The 7793-nt window shown below is 54.5% G+C and overlaps 1 protein-coding gene across 1 annotated transcript in view; it reads left to right on the top strand.

Moving 5' to 3' along the window:
- STX1A (syntaxin 1A) overlaps positions 1-7793 on the top strand; it is a 21253-nt gene that overhangs the window by 802 nt on the left and 12658 nt on the right. The gene's annotated exons all lie outside the window — the stretch shown is intronic.

The raw sequence follows: 7793 nt of genomic DNA, 5'->3' as shown, positions 1-7793 counted from the left end.
CGGGGCGCCAGATACTCCCTGCCCGGCTCCGCAGCCGTCGGGGCTGCACACCTCTGCCCCCCGCCGGAGCCGGAGGGAGCGGTGCGAGCCGGGGACCCCGCCCCCCCTCTGGGTCCCGCCCCTCGGACCCACTCGGGGTTACGGGCTCTCAAGAGATCGTCTGCATTGGCCCGGGGACTGGTGGCTGGAGCCTGGGGTCCTGGAGAAACTTTTCAGCGCCAAGAAACAGGGGCGCTGAAAAGGTTATTATGGGGTGTCGGTGACGGGACGGATGCCTGACCTCTCCACTGCCCGGCAGCACCTCTGTTTCTGTCCCTAACTCTGTCCGCCCATCGCTGATCTTCCCTTCCCGCTGCGTGTCGGTGTAGACAGACGGCAGGACTGCGGTGGGAGCAGGACTGCGGTGGGAGCGGGCCGGGGGCGGTCCCCTGCCCAGCGCCCCGCTCCCCGCTGCGAGGCGCGCTGCGGAAACCCGGTCGTCGGGTGGGGGCGGCCTGGCCTCCTGGGCGGGAGCTGTCTCGTGGGGCGCCGCGCCGCCCCCTCCACCTGTGGCTCCCATCACCTGTGGCTCCCGGTCTGCGGTCAGGATCCTCTGCCCGCCCTGGGTCTGAGAGGGTCACACCCGTCCCCGGTCCACCTTTGGGCTTCCAGGCAGCCTGGGCTGGCGTTTCCAGACCCTTCCAAGGTTTCCTAGTCTGACTCGACCTGGATGTATTTTTCCACCTCTGTCTCAGAGGCCCCTGGGGTGTGGCTCCCGGGGCGGGGTTTGGGGGAGTAGGAGGATGCACAAAGGTTCTGAGGCAGAACCCACCCTCTCCCAGCCCAGAGACCCCTGCCGCCTGCCCCTCATCTCACGGCTCCCCTTCCCCTGGCCTCTGCCCTGAAGGAGGTGAATGGGGAACAGTGAAAGAAACGAAGCCTGTCTGGCGGGAGAGGGGGGCAGGGGTGGGGGGGGTGCTGGGAATCAGTTCACGCCCAGGTGAAGCTTCATCTGGGCCTCCTGGCCGACTGCCCTCCTGGCAGGCATTGCCCACTGACCTCTGGGAGCTCCCTAGATCAAGGGCACCCCACACTCCCCCTCTGCCTAGCTTTAGCCCTAGATCCACTTCTATGGAAAGTTTCCAGTGCCCTGCGGTCTGTTGACCCTGGGCCTGTCTTTTTGCCCAGAGGTTCCCTAGTTTGTGCCTGAGCTTCCTCACTTACCCAGGTGGGCTCTCCTGGGCAGGCTGAACAGAGACCTGGTTCTGCCTCTACCCCTCCCACCCCCCATCCGCTCCCATCGCCTAAAGACCTGGTTATTCCTGGGTGAGCGCCAGCCCCTGGGTTAAACCCCATGAGATTTCAAAGGAAGAAGATGGTCCCTTATGTCGGATATGGTCTCTAAACACTTCCCACTTCAGCCCTTGTGGTTGCCCTCAAGTTTCCTGTGCTTGGTTGAGTCAGAGTGTTTTCATGAGGAAGGGCTATGCGGTGTATTGCTGATGTTGGGGCTCCGGTGGGGCGGACCAGGGGATGCGTGGGAACCAAGTGGGCAGAGGAGGTGCAGCTCCTTATATCTGATCACAGCCTCTGGCCAATCAGCTTTCATCCCCTCTGCTGAAGGGGAAGCTGAGGCCCAAAGGAGAAGTACCATGCTTAGTAGACCAAGGAGCGGTAGAAAGGGACTTTGCCTAGTCCCTGAAGATGGTCAGACTTAGACCTGGCTGGTACTGGGGGACCCCCCCAGGAGAGCTTGGGCGCTTGGGTTGTGAGGAGCTTGAACTCAGATCTTTTTGCCATCATGTGTTCCTCTGAGATCACCTTATTCTCCACCCCAACCCCACCAAAAAAAAAAAGGAAGAAAATAAACTCACATTAGCCTGGCTTCCCTTTGAACTGCCGGAGGCTCACTCTCAGACACCCCCTCCTTTCTCCCACCCCAGGCGTTCGGAACGCATCTGGGTTGTACTCACTGCTGTGCAGACCTGCCATTGAGGGTTTCTGGCCACCTCGCGGGCACATGGCAGGAGCCCACACTGGTGAGGTGGAATAGCCAGGCTGGGGAGACTTGCCATTTCTGCAAGTCCCTTTTCTCCTGGGCTGGGATTTCTGTCTGTAAATTGGAACTAGGAAGACCTGGAACCCGGTTTCTAAGGGTGAGAGGTGGGCCCGAGGCCGCCGACACTGACCCCACACTGGGGGAAGACCTGGATCCTCAGGGGACAGAATTTGCAGCCCAGAATCCCAAGGAATGACAAGACTAGAGCCTGCTGGGCTGGACAGAGCTGGTACTCAGGACAGCCACCATGCGCCGCCGCCACCCTCCCTCCCTCCCTCCTTCCTCCTCCTCCTTCTTCTTTCTCCTTCTCCCCCACCCAACGCCACCACATTTGGAAGGGAGGCGAAGGGAACTTATTTATAAAAGTCACACTTGGGGAAGGAGCTGGCACAGTTCCTGGGCGCTATGCAGGCCCTGCCCGGCCCTCCAGGCTTCTCCAGCCCCCACCTCACCGGGGGCCTGTTCTTGCCCTTGTGCAGATGAGAATGAAGAGGATCCTCAGGGGCTGATGTGGGGGCCTCAGTGCTGTAGACAGGCCCTCAGAGATCAGAGGGGCAACCCTTCAGGGTGCAGGTGGGAAATGGAGCCCTTAGAGGGGTCCTGGGCCACACAGACAGGGAGAGGCTTGGATGTCCCCAGGCAGTTCCACTCTGGTATGTAGCTACCACCCCCACCCCCCAATTCCGAGGCCTCCTTTTTTTTTTTCTAATTTTTTTTTTTTATTGAGAGGTTTTCACTATAGGGCGCGTGCGCTTGCCAGACAGACAGAGAGAGACATAGAGACAGAAAGTGAGAAATCACCCCCCAGGGGGGATGGTCACGCTGCAATCCCTTCTCCTCCATTCTCCTCTCGGGATCTTGGGCACACACGCACACGCGCCTGGCGTGAGTTTTAAGCCACCGGGTCTGGGACGTGAACCACGGTCAACTACGTGGGAATCCAGTGACATAGCCATTACGCCAACTGCTGGTTCCCGAGGCCTCCTTGATTTCCTTTATGGGAACTTCCTGAGCTGACCCTCTCTAGGCCCAAAATGTTTCTCTCCATACTGGGCCGTGGCAGACACTGGTGACAATTGGAGCGGCCTGACCCTGGAGGCAGAGAACTTGCGATGGCGCCGCAGGAGGAGTGGAATTTGAATAGGTGATCCAAAAGGAACCAGCTTGAGTCAGAGCAGAGAGGCTGGAATGTCCAATCAGGAGAGAATAGCTGGGGTCCTGACACATGGCCTTTCAGGGCTCCCTGAAGTCTAGAATGGACCAGCTAGGGCAGGCCTGGGTGGGGAAGCCCAGTGCCCCTGTTTGCCTACCAGTTTCCCTGGTTGTCTCGTTGTAGGAAGAGACTGGTCAGTAGACAAAACGGTGCAGGTTCATTCTTATCTCTGCTCATTTCGTCATCTGGAAAGCGGAGCCAGTGTTATTTGCCTCACAGAGGATGTAATAGGTGTAGTGGGTCAGCTCCGTGGTGCAGTAACATGCTACTCAGGAGAAATCTCACATGGTGACCACAGTTCGAATCCTAGCCCCGTCAGCCCGAAACACACCAGGCACTTGCCTGAGTGCCCACAATCCACTGGGCTGGAGACTTAAAAGAAGAGGGTTACGGCGTGACCAGATCCTGTGGAGGGTACTGCTGAGTGCCATTCCACATGAGTGCATTCTGTCATGAATAAAGGAAAAACAAAAAATAAAAAGGAGAGACATAGGGCAGAGTCTCCCTCCTTCCTGCCTATTACTTTTTGGGGTTTCCCAGAATAGACAATGGAGCTGAGCACATTTTCATCTTGGGTGAATGGCTTTCCAGGACCATCTAATCCAGTCTCCTATTTTACAAATCAGAAAACTGAGGTTCAGGCCGAGCAGGTGTGTGGTGGTGAAAACAGCTGGATGCCATATGGCCTACTGCTTGGTTCAAGTCCCAGATCCGGCAGCTTGAAAAACATACCTGGTGTGTGTGCCGGCATGCCCAAATCCTAAGAGGAGAGTGGAATAAAAGGAAACATGGTATGGCCATCCCCCCTGGGGAATGCTTTCTCACTTTCACTCTTTCTCTCTCTCTCAATTGAGCACACACGCCCTATAGAAAAGTATAAAAAAAGGGGGGTGGGAAACTGATGTTCAGAGAGGGCCAAGGGTTTATCCAAGGTCACAAAGTGCCCTTGGGCTGAGCCCAGCCCCTCTGCATGGCCTACAGCTGCCCCCTGAGCTGGTCTGGGGCCCTGCTGAGGGGCAGTCTCTGCTGAGCAGGGACCTGATGTAGAAAATGCGGAGAGTCCACCGACCAGAAGGTGGGGAGGAGACAAAGGGGCTCAGCTTGGAGAGCCCTTTTTCTTGGAGACCCAGTTTGGCCTCCTCACGCACCCCTGACTCAGCTCTGGGCCTCTCTGCACTAGTGATATTGACTTTGATTAGTCATTAAAAAAGGGAAGGGAAAAAAATAGCCCTCAAGGCAGACAACAGCGACTCTGCTCAGCAGTGATGAATCAACCCTGCCCACTGGCCTGATGCCATCCCCTGGGACAGCGGGCCTGGAGGCTGCCTGGCCTCTGTGCCTCTTGGAGGGAAGTGTCCTGGAATCCTGGAGCCTCTGCCAGGAGAGACCACCAGGGCTGGTCTGCCTTAACCAGGGCAGGACACAGTGTTCTTCCAGGGTTTTCTTTTCTGATGGCCTCTGTAGTGGGAGCAACACCAGCTTCCAGCCCTCCCTACTTCCATTCCGATTACTCAGTCTGGAGGTGATTAGACGAGTGGGGACAGCTGGTCATAGGTGGGGAGACTAGAGCAGCCTTTCTTTCTTTAAGAATTATTTATTTAATTTTATTTATGCATTCATTTAATTAATGTATTTGTTTTAATTTGACCAGAAAGACAGAGAGAGAGAGAGAGTAAGAGAGGGAAAGTGAGAAAGCAAGCCACCAGGTCCGAGACTCGAGCCGTGGTCGGCCATGTGGGAGTCCTGCGCCTTTATCCACCACGCCACCTGCCGGCCCTTGGAGCAGCCTTTCTTAACCCTGGGGGTGGAGAGTGCTTTTAAAAAACAGTCTTGGGCCAGCCAGTGGTGTAGTGGTGGAAGGTACTGGATCCCACATTACTGACTCCTTGGTTTAAGTTCTTGAAAAACACTCCAGGTACATGTGCATGTGTGCCCAAAATCTCAAGAGAATGGAGGAGAAGGAGTTGCTGTGTGCATTGCCCCTGGGGGTGATTTCTTACTTTTCCTCTCTCTCTGTCTCCTGCATGGGCCATTGCATTTGCCCTATGGTAAAAATCTTAAAAACAAACGACTTAGCCTCATCGGTCCCACCCCTGTAAATTCTGATTCAGTCTCTGGGGTAGAACCCTGTAAGATTTTTTTTTTAATCCAAAGGACTCCCACATGGCCAATGATGGTTCTAGTCCTCGACCTGGTGGCTTACTTGCTCAGTTTTCCTCTCTAGTCCTTTCACTCTGTCCCTCTCTATTAAAATAAATAAATAAAGTCAAATAAAAAATAATTTTTTAAAAAAAGAAAAATAAGATCCAAAGATCCAGCCACTGTGGCTCAGCAATAATGCAAGTATCCCCAAGACTGGAGGCCACAGGCTAACCACAGGTTCAGATCTCCAGGTGGGCCTGAAAACGTGTCGAGTGCATGCACACAGGATCGTGAGGAGCTGGAGGGCTGGGAGGGGATCACAGCGTGACGTGACCCTGTCAAGGGTATTCTTTCTCTCACACACATGCACACGCTATCATTGAAAAAAAAATCCTCCTACGGGATTCTGGCGCTTGAAACCCACTGAGTGAAGAACAAAAACACCGAGACAGATCGGATATTGGTTGGCCGTGAGACAAAAAGGAAAAGTATGGCTATCCCAGGGTTTTGCATGGGGGACCCTGGGGCACAGGTGGTTTCTGAGCGGGGGAATTCAGAAGAGGGAGGGCTCAGGAGAGAGAGAGAGAGCCAGATTTGGGCCAGGTGGCAAGCAAGGTGCCCATGTGCTGTCTAGGTGTGTCCATTGAAAAGCCATTTGGATCTTAGAGCCTGTAACTGTCCCAGGGCCCCAGCTGCCATTCATACACCAAAGCCTTCCAAGTCCTCAGCTCTGCTCCAGCCCCCTTTCTGGAGCCGTGACTGCCACTCAGAGAGGGTTGTGGATTTCCAAGAGCACTGGGGCCCTAATCATTCAACAGACAACAGGTGCCCACTTTGGGTATGTGTACAGTGTCCACTGTTTCCAGCCCGAGACACCGGGAAGACAGCATGCCAGGCTGGCCACATTACTTAGGTCTGTTCCTGTCAGGAGTATGTCTGAGTTGGGAAATGGGAAGTAGATTGCGTGTATGTGTGTGTGTGGGGGGGAGAATTTGACATCCTGTGTCCTTGTCATTTCATTCAGTGTCCAATAAGAACTGATTGGAGATCTGAGATAATTTGGAGGATGTCTCTAGAAAGGTACCACAGGGCTCTGGCCTGGATGTGGATGTTAAAAGAGGTATCAGAGTCAGGAACCATCAGAATCTCAGATTGGCACAACAATGAGTAAGTGAAGAAATGAAAACAGGAGAAAGGTCTTTTACTTAAATCCAGAATTCAACCAGACAGATGGTGGTAAGATGGGTTTGGGTCTTTCTTTAGTAGGAAGTACTACATGATCCCTGATGTGATCTTTGGCTACATTAATAAAGGTAGACCATATAGAAAAAGTGAGGGGAAAGGTCAGACCGCACAGCAGTGGCAGCAGAGTCGGTTTGTGTGCTGTATGATAGAAGACTGGCAGAGCATAACAGGTCTGGGGCAGGGACTGCAATTTAGAGTCCCTGGGAAGGCTCTGAAGGGGAAGGAATGCTTCACTTGAGAAACCCAGGGAGGATGTGGGTGCTGCCTTCAGATCTCTGGCAGGGCCACCTCAGAGAGGCACCAACAGGTTCCTTATGGCCTGGGGCCAAACCACAGGAAGGATTTTCTAGTAATTGGGCTTGCCCAAGATGGGCAGTGTGCCTGGGACAGTGAGGGAGCTCCCTAGGTAAGAGGTGTGCAGGCAGAGGCCAAAGGGGCTGTTCAGGTCCCTTACGGCCTGAGGGGCTGTGGCTGTAGGGATGTGAATAGTGTGTTGGGGGAAACCAGAGGAGTGAGATACCAGTGGCTTAGGAGCGGCTTCTGGAAGGAGGTGGCATCTGAGGATGAGGGAGGTGTCAGCTTTGTGGACTTGGCATTCCAGGAGGACGGAAGGGGGAAGGCTGGGGGGACCACGGGTGACTACGAGCTGGAGGCAGTTGTAGGTGCAGGCTGAGGCCAGGATTGAAGAGGAGGGGTAGGAGGGAGGAGTCCTGAGGAGGAAGCAGCAGGACTTGGTTGGGAAAGGTCCTCTAGGAGCAGCCCCTCAAGGTTTTTTGTTTTGTGTGTTAATTATTATTATTATTTTTTTGAGATGTTTTTGCTATAGGGCATGTGCGCTTACCAGACAGAGAAAGACAGAGAGACAGAAAGCAAGAAATCACCCCCAGGGGGGATGGCCACGCCGCAATCCCTTCTCCTCTCGGGATCTTGGGCACGCACGCGCACGTGCCTGGCGTGAGCTTTTTTTGTTTTTTTTTTTTTTGTTTTTTTTGGGCGGGGGAGAGGTTTTTGCTATAGGGCACGTGCGCTCACCAGACAGAGAGAGACATAGAGACAGAAAGCGAGAAATCACCCCCCAGGAGGGATGGTCACACCGCAATCCCTTCTCCATTCTCCTCTGGGGATCTTGGGCATGCACGCACACACGCCCAGCGT

The sequence above is a fragment of the Tupaia chinensis genome, unplaced genomic scaffold, assembly GCF_000334495.1.
Source record: "Tupaia chinensis unplaced genomic scaffold, TupChi_1.0 Scaffold000429_1, whole genome shotgun sequence".
NCBI classification, from domain to species: domain Eukaryota; kingdom Metazoa; phylum Chordata; class Mammalia; order Scandentia; family Tupaiidae; genus Tupaia; species Tupaia belangeri.
This window is presented reverse-complemented; position numbering and strand designations above follow the sequence as displayed.